The sequence below is a fragment of the Lagopus muta genome, chromosome 5, assembly GCF_023343835.1.
Source record: "Lagopus muta isolate bLagMut1 chromosome 5, bLagMut1 primary, whole genome shotgun sequence".
In the NCBI taxonomy this organism is placed as follows: Eukaryota; Metazoa; Chordata; class Aves; order Galliformes; family Phasianidae; genus Lagopus; species Lagopus muta.
In genome coordinates, this window is record NC_064437.1 from 65000634 (window position 1) to 65018254 (window position 17621).

A 17621-nucleotide genomic window follows, 5' to 3' on the forward strand; every position below is an offset into this window, starting at 1 on the left:
TCCTTTTCCTCCCAGATTGATTTGAAAGTTACACTGGGCCCAAAAGAGCAGCTCCTTCCACCCAACGGCCACTCTCCATCAGACAGCACCAGGAACCAGTCTGTGTCTGGCTGCTGACTCCAGCAGGACTGATGCTGGGCTCAGGAGCAGACTCCTGCTCGCTCTGCAAGGAGCTGTACGTAAATCTTAAGAGAGAGCTGTCAGGCAAACCTTGCAATCCACTTTGCCCCTTCACCTCCTTTGTAAAATGGGAACGATGGGTGTACCACCACCACACATGGAGTGGGTTTATGAGAGCTAAAAGTGGGGATGCTCGCTGTCTATTTAGAAGGAGGGCTCTGATTTGAGGCAGGTTAAGTTTTTATTATTATTGAATTCTTATGTTTCAGAATGCTCAGCTCGGAGAGTTTTTTATTAAACTCATCTGTCAGAATAGAAATACTTCCTGGAGAAGGCTGGATTGTAAGGGACGTATTCGATGAATGCGCACATATTATGTCCATAAATGTTTGTTAGAAAAATTATTCTCAACAGATCTGACAGAGATATGAAAAATTAGATCACAAATCTCATTAACGACAGAGACACTGAAAGAGGGATGAAGCCAATTACTGTCGATATTACTTGTCAGAAGAATGTCATGGCTCTCGTCTGGATGCTGGTCACATATCTCTCAGTTGAAATAACTCCACAAATGACTCCTTTTCTCCCATCAGCAATGAATGAAAGAAGTTTCTGCTTTTCTTATGCACATCCTGATACCTCAGTTATGCGAGAGATGGACTGATAATGCTGTGAAAGGTCGTGTGACTGCAGGACTGCACCCATTGACCCCATGTGCCCCTCTGCTCCCACCTCCTGCTGGCACTTCCCTGTAGTGAGGTATCAGGCTGCTCTGTCACCATGACAACTTTGCTTTTCATGACAAAAGTAGTCTGTGGGTAGGGATTTGAGCACTCTGTAAATGTGGCTATTGAGCTTCACTCACTTTGTCACCAGGAAAAGCAAAAATCCTAAACAAGTACTTTTAACTGGGAAGTAAAAGGAATGTTCCTGTATTGGCAATGCTAAGTCATGGCACAAAGCAGTGATTGAGCACCTGGTGGGAAGGCAGGACCAGCCCAGGGGATCTCAGGTGCATGCAATGCAATGCAATGCAATGCAGCTGAGTGATCAGAAGGGTGGAGCCAGGATCCTTCCCTTCCCAGACCTCATTTAAGGGCTGGCAGTAGAGGTGATGGTACCTTGTTTGAGATCTCTGCTTTCTGGAGGCCTTCTAAAGGTAAGCAGTTGTTCTTTCTTTGTTTCAGCATCTCTGGCTGGTGTATTTGGGTTTGTTCTCATTTGCTGCAGCCTAGGATTGTGCTGCTCTCCATTGCTGCTGTACTTTCTGTCACATTATAGTATTACAGCCTTGCACTTGATGAGCCAGACAGATACTTACTTACATGGATTACCTTAAGTAAATCATGCTGTGGGACCTCAAACCGGAAGTTTCAAAATATCCCCCAAAAAGGGGTGAGACTTATTGAGAAAAACAAACAAACAAGAACGTGGAACCTGGGAAACTTCCTAGTTCCCAGTAAGAGTAAGAAGCTTCTTCAAGTGATCCAGGCCACTGTGCCAGAGTCACCAGAGGAAAAGGAATTGGCAATTCTCAGTTATTTGCTTGACAGGGGATGCCAGCCCCCTGTACCCAGGGCCTCCATTCCTGTCTAGGGGCCCCTGTGTTAGAACTGATTATTTTTTGGTCCCAAGAGAATATACAGTGAGTTATGGCAGTGGTTGACACAGGCAAAGAAACGTCAGTTATTTATTGTGATCCAACCAAATTCCAGGGAGGTAAGGTGGTGACTGGTGGGTTTGGGGGACAGACCATCCTTGTAACCTATGGTGATGTTGTACATGGTTAATGCTGGGGGTTGTGTGTCTCCCACCCTGGGAGTGTAAGGTGTCTACTGCCCCAGCCCTGGAGTATATAATGGGCACAGACATTTTATGGAGTCTGACTCTCCAGATGACCGTAGGAGAGTTCAGACTGAGAGAGAGAGATATATTAGTATGCAGGTGGTGTAGGCAATATTAAGAGGTCGTGTGAAACATGAGCCTATTCACTTGCCCAGTCTGTGCTGGATTACTAATACTAAACAGTATAGATTCCCAGGGGGGCAAGAGGAAATATTTAGAATGGTTCAGGAACTGGAAAAGACCTGCACATAGCCCCTCTAATTCCCCCATGTGGCCAGTACTGAAGAGAGACAGCATGTGGAGGATGACAGTGGATTACATAGAACTGAATAAGGTCACACCGCCCATTCATGCAGCTGTACCCAACATTGCCTCCTTCATGGATACGTTGAGTAGGGGGCTAGAAACCTAACGATGTGTCCTAAACTTGGCAAATGCATTCTTCAATACTCCCATCCATGGAGAGTTGCAAGATCAATTTGCACATATGCAGGGAGGCGGGCAGTGGACCTTTAGGATCCTGCCACAAGAGTATGCAGTTGCCTACATGCTGTCGTAACTCAGTGGCATGTGACCTAGCAGAATAGAATAATCCTAAAAACATCAAACACTACCACTATATTGATGATCTCGTGCTGACAACCGACTCACTGAAGGCATGAGGAAAGACAGCGGATTCACTGACTATCTTCCTACAAAAGAAAGGGTAGGCTATAAACCCACTGAAGGTGCAAGGACCAGGCTTACAGGAGATTTCTGAAGATGCCTCATATATGGATGGGTCCAGCAAGGGTAACTCAAACAAGTGGAGAGCAGTGGTGTACCATCCGTCCCCTGAAATAGTCTGGTTTGAAGAAGGAGGTGGTCAGAATAGCCAATGGGCAGAGCTATGAGCTGTGTGGATGTTTATAATGAGGAACCTGGTGACAGTATGCTGAATATCTGTACAGATAGCTGGACTGTGTATCAGGAGCTTACTAGTACAGTGGGCCACCCAGAAATGGACTATTTGTGTCTGACCAATCTGGGGCAGAGATGCAGGGGTCTGTGCTGGGTCTGGTCTTGTTCAACATCTTCATCAATGACCTTGATGAGGGGATAGTGGCCACCCTCAGCAAGTTTGCTGATGCTACAAAGTTGGGAAGATTGGCTGACACTCCTGAAGGCCGTGCTGCCATTCAGCAAGACCTGGACAGGCTGGAGAGCTGGGCAGAAGAAAACCGGATGAGGTTTAACAGAAGCAAGTGTAGAATCTTGCATCTGGGGAGGAATAATTGCATGCACCAGTACAGGTTGGGGGATGAGCTGCTGGAGGGGAGCTCTGCGGAAAGGGACCTGGGTGTCCTGGGGGATGACAGGTTGGCCATGAGCCAGCAGTGTGCCCTTGTGGCCAAGAGGGCCAATGGCATCCTGGGGTGCATTAAAAAGAGCGTGGCCAGCAGGTCAAGGGAGGTGATCCTCCCCCTCTGCTCTGCCCTGGTAAGACCTCATCTGGAGCACTGCGTCCAGTTCTGGGCTCCCCAGTACAAAAAAGACAGGGATCTCTTGGAAAGAGTCCAGCGGAGGGCCACGAAGATGGTGAAGGGCCTGGAGCATCTCCCCTATGAGGAAAGGCCGAGTGAACTGGGTCTGTTCAGCCTTGAGAAAAGAAGACTGAGAGGGGACCTGATCCAGGTCTATAAATATTTGAGGTGTGGGGGGCAGAATGGCGAGGCCGGACTCTTTTCAGTGGTGAGTGCAGACAGGACAAGGGGAAATGGCCGGAAACTGCAGCATAGGAAGTTCCGCACCAATGTGTGCAAGAACTTCTTTACAGTGAGGTGACGGAGCACTGGAACAGGCTGCCCAGGGAGGTGGTGGAGTCTCCTTCTCTGGAGATGTTCAAGACCTGCCTGGATGCTGACCTGTGCGACCTGCTGTAGGGAACCTGCTTTGGCAGGGGGTTGGACTCAATGATCTCTGGAGGTCCCTTCCGACCCCTACAATTCTGTGATGTTGTGATCTCCATATAAAGAGATTCCACCACCTCTCTGGGCAGCGTGTTCCAGCACTGTCACCCTCACCATAAAGGCACAGAGGTAGCTGTGCATGATTATTTTGTAAGTGATGAGTACATCCTTCTACCAGATGAATTCAAGACCACTTCCAAGGGTGGAGAGCTAGTATGGCACGGGGCAATTCAGGCTTCATGATGGTTTTAGCAAACCGTGGTTGCAAGGCACTGAAGAAACATCTCCCCTCTGCACACAACCCAAGTTTACAAAGCCAGACTCACAGACTCGAATCCACCTACAAAGCTTTGTTGGCTCTGACTACTGAGAACTTTACATGTCAGTAACTGCCTCTGGTTTATCCCCTGAACAGGGCACAGCAGAAGATATTCACAAGGATGCCAGGACATATTCTTCTGGTTTAAGTGGAGAAACATTGGCACTGGGTGTCACTGGAGCAAGATCCTGAAGACTGGGGAGACTTCTGGAAAGGAGGTTGTGAGCATCACTGTCATGGCAAGGGGTTAGTATAAATAAAATAGAGGAGGCAGGGAGAACACTGAGTGCATGCGTTCTTTAACTAGTAGTACATCATCAGTGCATCAACTTCATCCATTTTTAAATGGGATGTCTGCCTCGTACAATGAAGTGAATGTATCTTATGTTCTTATTGTGACTCTTAATTCTTGGGATCCAGAGGCCTGTGGCTACTGAACTCTCATTTGTATATCACCTCACCGTTACTGTCTGGATTTTAGCTGTTACCCTCAGTGTTTTATTCCCATGATCCCAGAAGCTCTCTCTCTCTTCAAACAGATCTTAATTTTCTGAAGTGTGTTTATTATTCAGCTGAACTTCTCTGAGCAGATCACACTGAGAAAGAGAACTGCACGAGGCTGTTTCTGCTGCTTGCTGCTTTGAGACTCAACTTGCACTGAAATGGTTAAATTCAGCACTTCATTTTTGCAAGTGCTCTCTTGAATTATTTTGGCTTTTGTGAAATTTTCTTCCCTTAGCTTCAGTTGCTGGAATATCTAAAAAACACTTAAACAAGCATAAAAGAAATCCATGGATATTAACCTGTTGGATGTTACCTAATGAGCCCATATGCTGTACTGTCATTCATTCACTGTGACAGAAGGATGACATGGAAATGCTGTCATATATCTGTGTTGTTTAATGCAGACACAGTGTAACTCATTATTTTATGCAGCAAACCAAAGTCTCTAATGCCTATGAGGATGCTATAGAAACTGCTTTTCAGAAACAGAACAAAATCTACCTTTCCTGTGTGCGTATGAAAAAAGGGAGGACTGCACAAGGAGCCCAAATTGTATGAAGCTGAGTGACAGAATTCTCTGTGGCTGCTAACAGAAATCCCACCTTGTCTGTGAAAGCTGAAAGAACTGCATATTTTTCCAACTGTGACCCCAAAATAGGTATTAATGCAGCTGCTACATTCTAAATACCTCTGTAACAGTTTTTTCAGATTGTTCTTCCCATTCATTTACAACAGGCTGAATGGAAATGGAGAGGAAAACAAGTGCTAACCTCATAGAGCAGTTGTGGATGGGTGGGTAGCAGCCCAAGGGCAGCATTTGCTTTAGGTCCTCCTCATGGAATTAGGGTTATTATTGTGATTTACTGAGAAACATATGTGCAAGTATACACCAAAACTGCAGAAAATAGAATTTTAGAAGCTTATTCAGCAGTGGATTTCAGGATACAGATGTTGGATATAATATACTTGCACTAAATCGGATTCTGGGTGAATAAAGGAGCTGATGTTAAATTCAGCTTGGAGCCCTGCTCAGCACTCAGTTTGAAATACACAGCCTTTTTGTTTCGCTTTTGCAACTTATTCAATAAATATTTTGGCATGCCTGTCTGTTACGCTGCCTTAATCTTCTCTTCAACTGAGCCGAAATTAGCATTTGTAATTTATTCTCCAAGGGAAACTAAAAAGGCTCTGCACCAGGGTGAAATGTAATGCCCAACAGATAACTGGAGAGCTGAGTCAGCGCAATGTGTTTGACAAATTTGCTCATTGCCTGCACCTCATTGAATGGGAGACGTGGCACAGGGGGGGGCAAGCTTTTATCTGTGTCTCACTGGAGCGATGCAGGGCTGTGATGGCTGGCTGCGCTGTGCCACCATCCCCTCTTCAGGACCCATAACACAAATGGCTGTGCCATTCAACTCAGGTCATTACAAGAAAATCACAAGATGCCCATTCTGCATTGTAAACAGCAGATAGACAGTTTTTCAGTTATCTTACTGAGAAATGAAGTCTCTCATCAGCTTGATTGTTTTCCCCTCAATCCAACCCCATGCAGGTAAATAAATTAACCCTAAAAAAGAAAAACAACCCAAATACCCCCTCACCAGATTTCAATGACTAAACCGCAGGTTCACGTTCAGGATGACTTGTATATCTCATTATTAGAATTCTTGTATGTCTTGTTATTAGAATTCAGGTGGGAAAAGGCTCCTGAGAGACGACCCACCCCACTGTGCCCACATCCCTCAGTGCCACATCCCCATGGCTTTGAACACCTCCATGGATGGGGACTGCCCACCCTAGGGCAGCTGTGCCAGCGGCTGGCTGCTCTCTGGAGCAGACATTGCTGTGATACCAACCTGACCCACTCATCTTAGTGCCAGGGCAGAGGCTGACCCCCACCTCACTACATGCTTCTTTCAGGGAGTTGGAGAGGTCACATCCTGCAGTGAATAAGGAGCAGTTTCAGCCATGAGCTTCACCCCTCTCCTCTAAGAGATGAGTTTTTGGCACTGGGTACTGTTTTGGCGGGGGCCTTTTGCACCTATTTCTTCTTTTGAATCTCCTTGAATGATTTTGGGCATTGCTATGATGCAGGCCAAGTCAACAGACGTAGTTATGACAATTAGGGCTGTGCTGAGAAACAGGCACAAGGAGTGTGGTTTATGAGTGGTAATGTCATTGATTTTTGCCTTCTCAATGAGCTAGCCAGCACTCCACATAGAAAATTTATAATCAGAAGCATCCCTCTCTATTGGCACGTGGACACGGCCTGACTTTCAGTGCAGCAGCATTTGATCGATTTAGCGATATGCCATACGTGTTGGTGAGCAATGGGTCTCATTCTGCCATCCCTGGAGCAGGAAGCATTTCCACCACAAAAGCAGATATCAGAGTTCTTCATTGCACCATTACCTGCTTGCTGGAGAAAGGAGGCATGAAGCTGTTCCCCCTCCTGTTCCACCTGCACTCATGTTTGCAGCACAGTCACAGAGCGCCCAATGCTTGCTGAGAAACAAAGTAAGAAAAAAAAGACTCTAGAATGTGCAACTATTACTCTGAGTAAGAAAATTAAGGAAAGAAAAACTACCATAGGTTGACAGTGTGCCAGGGTACGGGGGGCAGACAAGTACTTACTCTTTCCAGCGTGAATTGCTTTGGTTTTTCTTCCTTTTCAGTTCATTATAGCCATAACTTTATTTAAATGTAGCTTTTCTTTCCAGTGTGGCTGTGGTAATTTCTTAGAGAACATATTTTAATGGCCTGGCTATACGCTCAGGATTTCTGTTTGCTTCTGTAATTGCTTCTTAATTATTTTCCAATTGCTGAAACAACAGTTTCCACAGTTTATTAAAAAGCGTTTTTGAAAGCTTTACCCTAAGGCATTGTCAACATTTTATTACTATCACTAACAGTCAGCACAAATGAATAATCACCAGCACTGGTAGCTCATGTCAAGCAGACAAGAATGGCAGAGTCCTACGTAGAAATAAGATGACATAGGAATTAGGATGAGCTTACTGTGTTTCCAGGTTGGAGTGGAGCAGCCACTTTAAATCCCATGGCATCTCTTTCAGGTGTAACGTCACCAATGGAGATAACATCACTGCATTTGGAAGGAGAAATAGTCTCAGAAATTAAAAACAAAAGAAATACAGCTACTGTTTAAGCCACTTCTTTCCCCCCCCCCTCACCCTTATTTATTGTAAGGAAAAACTGACCTGGTCCACGTGGTTATAACAACCTGGAATACCAACTCCTGCATCAATAAAAACCAGGAATGTACACGATGTAAAATTTAGTATTTCCACACCTCATCCCGATTGTATTCGGTGAAAGAGCAATGAGGTGCTGGAATGGGCTGCCGTGGGAGCAGTGGAGTCCCCATCTCTGGGAAGAGTTTAATGTGGTACTACAGGATGTGGCTTAGGGGAGAATATTGGCGGTAGGTGGATGGTTGGACTGGATGATCTTGGAGGTATTTTCCAACCTTGATGATTCTTTCAAGAACAAAGGTTTAGAGACATTAGTAGAGCTAGCATGGCTTTATTCTCAGCTACATGATGTTTCAGTCAAGCCTTGCATAATTCAGGCTCCCCCATCTGCACTGTAACAACAGCCTAGCAGCCTGCTTCCCTCGCCATGTGCAGGTGTTTTCCTGCCAGGAATGGAACCAAGATTTGCCCCCAGAGCAGTGAGCTGCTGCCCAACACAGTGCAGCATCTCCCCACCCCCATCACTGCCCCTGTGCCACCCCTTCCTACCACTAATTCACGCCATCTCCTTGAAGGACAGAAATCCTCAGTTCTCACTCCTTCTCAAACCTAAATATACAAAATAGCCAGGAATTAGGAGGAAATTTTAGGACGGAGGATTCAGGGTGGAAACTTGCAGGATAAAGGATAAGTTAACCCAATCTCCCACTGTTTAGGAAAAAATAAAAAGTGGAAAACTTCAAGATTTGTGTCTACCACAAAATATTACTTATATATCCAAACAAAAATAAAGAGAGTGAGGTATCAGAGTTGATAATTCGCATCCTTTTCATTTCAGTTTGCTGGTATTTTCAAGCTCCTAATTTCTCCTCTGCTGTTGAATTTGGCTTTCCACCCCCCTACCCCCAGCAACACCAATCACAGCACAGCCCTCCTTCTGCCTTCAGGCTGCTGCAGCTACATCTCACTTCAGAGCATCCTTCCCATTTCAGCCAGAACCCACAGTTTCTGCCTGCTGATTCAAGGGCTGGAAGAGGGAAATCCCACCTGAGCTACCATGGGCTGGAGCAGCAGGAAGGTAAAGCCCTGGGAATCCATCCCTCATCTTTCATAACAGTGCCATTTTTTTAAAGTAAGATTTATTAGAAACAGCAGCTGCATATTTATACAGGTGGGAAATAATATAAGCAAAGCATTTCTCTTCCTATACTCTTCTCATAACCTAAATCATATAAATGATCCCTCATTTGCCTTTATCAGCTTGAGAAGAGTACTGGCTGGATATAAAACTCTCATTTTAATACTTTGATTGGGAAATGCTACCAGAGGAATCCGATGCCTCAAAGGCATTATGAGCTTTGGTGAAGCAGAAGTTTTTCCTATTTGTGCAGCAGCAGAGAGGTGTCTCTGAGCAGGATGCAATCACAGAATCACCAAGGTTGGAAAAGACCTACAAGATCATCCAGTCCAACCACCCACCTATCACCAATAGCTCTCACTAAACAACGTCTCTCCACACAACATCCAAACATGCCTTGAACGCCTCCAGCGTCAGCGATTCCACTGATAGTTCAGTATAAATACCAATGTATGGAGGTTGGACAAATGGAATACAGCACTGTGATAGCTGGGGGACGTGTTGAGGTTGGCACTTAGTTTACTGAAGAACACACACACACACACACACACACACACACACACACACACACACCAGCTGACCTGTAGATACAAGAAAGATGAACAAGTGGTTCACCACAGCCATGCCTAAAGATGATGCTTTGCTGCCTTCCTGTATCCCATGTGCTGATAAAGGAAACCCATTTGAACACATCCTCGTACAGCCAGACAGCGTTGAGAGCCCCATCACGATACAAAGATGCGTTGTTGCTTTCTCCTGTGCAATTTGAATCAGCATATCACTCTCCAAAGAAACAAATCAGAAAGCGTGCCAGGCTGCCCAGCACTGAGCAGGTGCTGAAGCCAGGTCCTGGAAGGGATATGGGCTCAGCCCTGGGCTTGCAGGGGGAGATGAAGCCCTCCCACCCCCACATTAGTAGTGCAGGGACTTTGCAAGAGAAAGTTTTAAACTGTTAAAACAGTTTCCAAGAATACTGTTTTCATAAAAACCTGCTTTATTTTATCTATTTTTGCACATTATACAGATGTAGACACGCATTTCTATCACAGAATCACTGGAGGTACAAAATTTACTATCTGAATGCTTGTCACACATCTGCGATTTTAACTTGAACACAGCTTGCTCCACAAAGAGCATAATCCTCCTATTTATGCAAAGCACTCCTAAACCTTCTGCATTCTTTGTCCAGGTCATTTTGCAGCACTTGGCACCTGCCTGATCTTTTCCTTTGATGAATTTATTAGAATGCATGCAAGCTACATGATTATAGTCAATGCAACTGTAGAGTAATAATATTTCATATGCATCTATGATATATGTTTATACAGAATCACAGAATGGCCTGTGTTGAAAAGAACTGCAATGCTCATCCAGCTCCAACCCCCTGCTGTGTGCAGGTCGCCAACCAGCAGCCCAGGCTGCCCAGAGCCACATCCAGCCTGGCCTTGAATGCCTGCAGGGATGGGGCATCCACAGCCTCCTTAGGCAGCCTGTTCCAGTGCATATATGTAATATATGCATAAATTACATATGTTGTCTGAATCTGAAATTGCATATATGCACATTTTCTAGTTTCTGTACGAAGTGAACAGAATTCCAAGTTCACAGCTTCAGTTTAAGACTCTTCTTGCCCTCAACTTCTCATTGCTCTGCCATACTTCACCACCAGCCAGGTATTCCTTGACAGCATTATTTATGGGAATAGTCCCACCAAACTGCCCTGCAGAACTGCAATTCATTATTGATTTAAGAGAAGCATGTGTATAATTAAAGCATTCTTTTCTGAGGTCGATTGGTAGTCCAAAGATTACTTGCAGGGGTTGGGATGCTCAGAGCAGCCTAATATTTCTGAAATTAAAAAAACAAACAACAACTGGGTGGTGATGTATGTGCTGCCCAAACCATAGCAGCCCCAGGCACAACTCCAGGCACTTCCATCCCAAGCCCAGCCAGGGACAAGCAGACCTTTGACATTATACCACATTCCAACACCCCAGAGGAAGTTCTGGGCTGTGAATTGTCGATGGAGATGTGCCCACCATTATCCTGATATGTTCATGGAGACATTGTCTGAGCTTATACCATAACCTTTCACACGCTGAAAGGCTCTCTACTGAGAAAGCAGAGAGTACCTGTTTCTGCTCTGAGCACTACTAACAGCTTACAGGTGTACCTGCAAGAAGCAGACGTGTTTTGGCTTCAGCTGATCACATAGAAGCTGTTGGAAACAGGTGAATGATACCTCCTAGATAAACCCAAGGTATTCACAATTGAGCAGAAGCATTATTACTTAGTATTGAACCCCCTGTGAAGAACCACGCTTTACAAGGTCACTCTAAAACATGAGCAATGATCCCAATGTTAAGACATCCTTCTCTTTGTAATGGGATAATCACAACCATTCCTTCCACTGTCCTGCAGTGCAGCTTCCTGCGTGGATGAGATCTTGGCTTGTTTGTGCACCAGCAGACCTGCAAGCAGCTGAAGGCATCCTCAGTGCATCATAATCCGCACTAAAGCAACAAATACCTTCCTTACCCAGACAGCTCACTGTGGAAGAGCAGGGAGTGCACATCACAACTCACTTTTGACACCAGCATGAGATAAAGGTTACCTCATGGAGCACTGCACTACCTGCTAAGGCTGTGGGACCGCAGCAAGATAACAGAGAATTCTGAATAATAATTGAAAACTCCGTGCTGAAATCAATGCTATTAGACTATATCGATGTAGATGTTTCTTTTTATCTATAAGGCACAATTAAAAAACTGACCTTTACACAGATCTCAAGTGTCATTCTCATTGCGAAGTTCACAGATGTCAATGCCTGAACTGAAAATTGCAAACATACAAGAAAAGCACCCCCTGCTAAGGTGCTCAGGAGCTCATTTGCAAAGCGTGTTTTCTATTAGACAAAACAACACACAGTCTCCAAAAAGGCTCTCAGTGAATTGCCAGCTCAGGGTGGGCTCACAGAGCACAGTGATACCAGCTTCCTACCAGCTGTCTCTCCACAACACGTCAGCCTTCACCATTGACTCTGCCATCTCCCCCCCATGTCACAAACCTCAGCCACCACCTCTGTGTTCTGCAGAAACAGAGCTGAGCAGATGGGTATGTGAGGTAGAAAGCAGGGTAGCAAAGCAACAAACTTGTGCTGTTATCTATTCTGGCTCCTAGCATGGATGTCTCAGCATGACCTGGTGCCCAGAGTGGCAGAGAAGGGCTCTTTGCTTGACTTATCCACCCGTTACATGCATATAAATGACCTTGAGAGTACTCTGAAATGAAGTTTCACAGCACACTTTTGGTACCAAATAATACACAGAGCTTACATTAGTCTCAAAGCAATATTCGTCCATGAAAACAAAGCTGCAAATGTGACGTTGCCTGCTTTTAAGGAGCTTCCCTATTCCACCCCAAAATACAGTGACTCAAAATGACTGCATGCCCCATCCATCGCTGTGTGGGCCTCTGTGTTCTCCAGGAAAAACATGCTTGCAGAACATAAACAGAAACCACTGCTGTAGAGGTGTGCCAACCCTCAGATCATTCCCAAGCTCAGCGCGTCATTTAAGCCCCTGTACCTCGTTCAGCTGCCAGTTCTGCTTACACACGACTGATAATCACAGAAACACAGGGGTTGGAAGGGACCTCCAAAGGTCACTATGGCCAGTCCCCAAATTATAACTCATTTTTCAGATATGATGCAAGCTGCTTCACACAGTAATTGAGATACTGAAGCATTACCTGGTTATTTAAAGTACAGTCAGGCTTTGGTCTTTCTTGTTGCCTCAGCAAGAGTGTGGCAGTCCTGGTGTTAAAACCACCATGGAGAAGGAGTGAGCAGAGCCATGAAGGATTCTGCCAACACAAGGCAGGGCAGAAGAAGCATCTGCAGCTGGAATGGGGAGATAGAAGAAAATGGTGAAAAATTAGGGAATAATTCCCCGAAATGCCAGCACTGACCTGAGTGTGCCGATGGGAGCACTGCAGTGTATGCTGTTAACGTGAAAGAAATGCCTCCTCCCAATTAGTAGATCCAAAGGCCGAGGACCTCCCCAGCCCATCAAACTGCTGGAAGCATTGGTGTTAATTAAATAATGAGGAATAGAGGGAAGCAGTTTCTTGTCAGAATCTCAGCACCAGGAGGGCAGCTGCAGTGTCCGTGGATTCAGTTCCCTCACCCACTGCAGGGCTGCCTCCAACCTGGGATTAATTCTCATGCTCTGAACTGCAGATAATGAATTGACTTCAGGCCCAGGTGCAAAACGCAGCCCAGAGAAACACAATTTCTGCTCAGATTCAGACCTAACGGAGACCAGAAACCAGTACATAAATGAATACCTGTTACTTTAAAAGAGCATTATTTGATTTGCCTAAAGGTGACAGAAAAGGAGGGTGATGGGGTATGGCAACGTGCCACAAGATGCATGATAGATTATAGCCCTACACTGTGTTTATTTGAACAAATGTTGTGACAACCCCCAGAAATTTGATTAGATCTGTATTTTCTGCTTGTTGTGCAACATGGTATCATTTCATGTCATCTTGGAGGACACAGACAATCATTTATCAGAATTAAGTGCGCGCACTAATAAAATCATTTTCTATTACTCCACATTATGAAAACATTTGTTTTAATTTGATGAACTGCCTGCTGTAGTATCTCCACAAAGCAGAAGAGCTGGTGCATTCTGCTCTCAGCTCTCCCATCTTTGGGTGCTTAGTTGTATGTTCAATATATACATACATACATTCCCATTTTGTGGATGCTGGCGCACTGTGCTGAGCTGTACCAGCTGATCAACCCTTGTAGCAGTTCTGTAAGAGGACATAGCCCACATAACTGCTACTTTGAATGATTTTTCACCCCTCTACGAGAGGGATTTAAGCCAGAAAGCACCTGCGCAGCCCCACATGTAGATGCACAAACCTACATGTGGCTAAAGGCAATTTAATCAAAGAGAAATCTCCTAACTGTTCAGTTCTTTATGTCGAATGTTAACTAAAACATCACAGGGCAAAACTGCAAAGGTTTGCAGAAGTGAAAGGTCAGCTGCATTTTAAGAATAATTACATTGCTAAAGAAAAGGGTGCCTCAAAGAAAAGAGTGAAAGCATATTAAAAAACATTCCCCTCCTCTCTAGCTCACTTTTTTCTTCTTTAAATAATGGACACATCCAGAGTTTTCTTCTTTAGAGAAGCACCACAAGCACCCAGCATCACAGGCATAGCAAATCACATCACCAGTTGATGAGCCACAGCCACCCCATCTGCTGCTGTCACTGCGTCCTCCCCACTCTCAACCTTCCTGCAGGAGACCATAAACACATGCCACCACATCTCAGCCTTCCCAGGCAGCTCTGGGTGACTCCACCAGCCCTTAGGAAGGCTAGTAGAGTTGTTCCATGCAACAAGATGGCAAGGAAGGACTGCACCCAATAGCTGCAGCAAGATCTCACAGTGGATATGTGACAGCCAGCATCATGGGCTGGCTCATTAAAAGGCATAATTAAAGACAGTCACCTCCCCTGTTAATTACAGCCAGCAATTAAGCCTAGGTACTGAATGCAATACACCTCAAAAAATACTGAGCCAAGAAGGAGCCTCACCTGGGTAATGATTCCTGCCTCATCAGACACCGGGGTGTTCATCCCAAGACCTTTGGAGGTCTCTTTCCTCCTCCAGGACATCTCCATCTTCACATCCATCTTCCCAGGCTGGATGTGGCTCTGGGCAGCCTGCTCTGGTGGTTGGTGACCCTGCACATAGCAAAGAAGGGGAAACTGGAAGCTCATTGTGGTCCTTTTCAACCCAGTCCATTCTATGATTCCATGATCCATCTCTTGCAGGAAAAGCGTTGAGAGCATCCCATGCCTGGACTCAGTGCCTGCAGTCCCAGGGCCACCTGCCCACATCCCATATCTCAGACCCCAGGCAGGGGATCCAACCACCCCCAGCACAGCCTGCAGGGATGAGGGAAATCAGGCAGCTGCAAAGAAACCTTTGTGCAGATGGCAACAAGACAGAAGATCACAGAGCTGGGAGATGAAATACATCAATCACACAGCCGAAGTGTTTGAATTTACATGTGTTTTCCTCTGTGCATGAAGAGAAGTGAGGAAACAAAACAATTCTACTACTTCCAGTACTAATTTTAATTGTTGCCCATAATAGTTTGCAAAATAGAGAGATCTCAGCTGGGCTTGAGTGAACTGACTTATGAATCTGCACATAGAGTGTAGTTTATGGAAAGTTAAAGTTACATCACTACAATTTTCCAATTAAAAACCTAGAATTTAATGACTATCAGCATCCGACCAACATTCCCAGATGACTGTTTATCTTTAAGCAGTTTTGGATCAGATTTTCTCAAGTCACTTCACCACCCATGAGGTTCCATTGAGAAAGTCAGAACAGCGGCACACATCAAGGCAGCTCCAGGTCAGGGGAAGAACTCCAGCATACATCCCAGCTCCTAAAGCAGAGCCCAGCACAAATTCTTGTAACAATTCCCCCACCTATGCCTACGGGCCAGACTCCATCAGCCTCTGTAAGTGAAATATTGGATTAACAAACAGTGCTTGCAGTACTTTGCCTAATTTAATATTTCCATTAAAAATTACAAGCCCATACTTACTTGCACGCATCAAATTAAGGCAAAAGAGGTGAAATGCATGCACAGCACCTAGCAGAAGCTGCATGCTCAGTCTTCGGGCTCTCCCCCAGGTATCACTCAGCACAAGGCAGCTCACCATCCATCCAGCACAGGTACTAACTGTGTCTGCACAGCTGGTGATGCAAGGGCAGCAAACTGCTTTTCAGCACTTGCAGAAGACTTGTGGTTAACCTAGGATATAAAAAAAATTAAAAAAAAAAAAAAAAAAAAAAAAAAAAAAAAAAAAAAGCCTTCATATTATTGCTCTGGAATTTATAGTCCTTCTGGCACTGCATGTTGGCATCTACTAACGGCTCTTGACGGCACAAGGAAATAGTCTGAATTTTTTCCAGCACTCTTAATGTACACAAAAATTTGTACCTATTTGCTACAACTGAGTCCAAACAGTTCCAGTTTTCAGGTCATTACTCCTCGCTCAATAAATCCAATGGAACACATCACATCACAACAGCCTACCTGCTTGTTTGCCAGCTGCTACCCATGGAAAGGAGATGTGAGGGTGCCATTAAGCAAGAGCTTCTCACCTTAACATCCACAGTGGTTTGGCACACATCAGCCAGGCTCAGAAGCAAAGCCTTTAAGGTTTAAATAATTTATTTCAGTGAGGCTATTTCTAATTAAATACTTCAGTGAGATTTAGGTTTAGCTCCTCAAAAAAACTTTGCCATAAGGTAATGCAGCAGAACAAGTGGAAATTGAGAAAAAGAACATTGAAACCAAAACGTAACATAATTTATGTAAGAGTACTGTACAAAAGGCCTTGCAGGACTGTGAACAGGAGCCTCCGTGCTTGTTGGCCCTGCAGCATGCTCTCAGAACTCCTAGGATCCGCCTGAATGTGCTCCTCTGGGTTTGTCCTTCAGGATTATGAACCAGGAACCACTGCAAATGAAAGTCACGATCTGGTCTGCTCTTCAAATCTTTATCAGAGTATTTTGTCCCACATCAGCATCCCTGGGCTGGAAGAACAGCAGGAAGCACCACTGCAGGAGGTTCTACTGAAGATGGTTGTAGGGAAAGGTGATGCCAGAGAACCAGTGCTAAGTTACCCCAAAAAAGGGCGACAGTCACAATCTGGTTAAAAGAAGAAAGAAAGATTTGCTTATCCATCCCAATGATCAGAGCTCACCAAAAACTCCAAAAGGAGAGATCTCCAGGTAGGCATCCTTTCCTTGTGGCTGCCAGCCCTTAAATATGGTCAGGGAGGGGTGGAGACAGGGTCCATCCCTTGCAGTCACAAGGTTGAATTGCTTCCACCTGTGCTCCCAGGGAGGTTGCATCCCCTCACCAGGTGCTCAATCACTGCTTCAGGCCGTGGCTAAGCAACTCCCATAGAGTGGTCTTTAATCTCAGAGATATGGCCAACACTTGTTCTGCTCTCTTCCTTGGTCTGCTACACAGATGCTGGGAGCAGAAGGCTGCAAATGCTGCATCTCCCAAGAATTAAAAAAAAAAAAATCTACTACCAGAAATCCTTAATTTCCCTATAGAAAATGAAGGATGTAAATGGGATTTTATTTGAAGGAATCTTAATGAGTTTATTATGAATTATTATTTTATATGCATTTCCTGATACTGTGTTATCATCCCCTAACTACTCTCACAGTCATATTCATCAGAATAGACCCCGCTGTTCATACAGAAGCCCACTGAGACCCCAGAAGGCCAGCTGCATAGATCTGAGCACGTGCAGCCTGTGTGCTTGCTTCAGAGCATGCTTTTAAATGGAGGATTTCCATTTTGTGGTGGAGCTTTGATTATTTTTTTAGTTTTGGGTACGTTTTTAGTTTGGGTTCTGCCTTAATGAAAGCAAGCATTTTTCAGTTTAAAAAATACCAAAAAAAAA

The 17621-nt window shown here is 44.9% G+C and overlaps 1 protein-coding gene and 1 long non-coding RNA gene across 28 annotated transcripts in view; one reads left to right on the plus strand and one right to left on the minus strand.

The window, feature by feature from the left end:
• The window catches only part of LOC125692881 (uncharacterized), a 209582-nt gene that overhangs the window by 50282 nt on the left and 141679 nt on the right, over positions 1-17621 (plus strand). For 15 of the 27 annotated variants that reach the window (XR_007376886.1, XR_007376887.1, XR_007376898.1 and 12 more), the window contains one exon: positions 4333-8626. The exons of 1 other annotated variant lie outside the window; for it this stretch is intronic. The gene's annotated coding sequence lies outside the window, so the exon portion shown is untranslated. Of the gene's footprint in view, positions 1-4332; positions 8627-11514; positions 11579-17621 lie in introns of those variants that run through there. 11 more of the 27 variants (XR_007376906.1, XR_007376900.1, XR_007376904.1 and 8 more) reach the window with 5 other exon arrangements.
• LOC125692886 (uncharacterized) lies at positions 13939-15831 on the minus strand. The gene is made up of 3 exons (XR_007376912.1): positions 15737-15831; positions 14709-14858; positions 13939-14407 (listed from the first exon to the last, which is right to left on the minus strand). It is a non-coding gene; the product is annotated as an uncharacterized LOC125692886 (long non-coding RNA).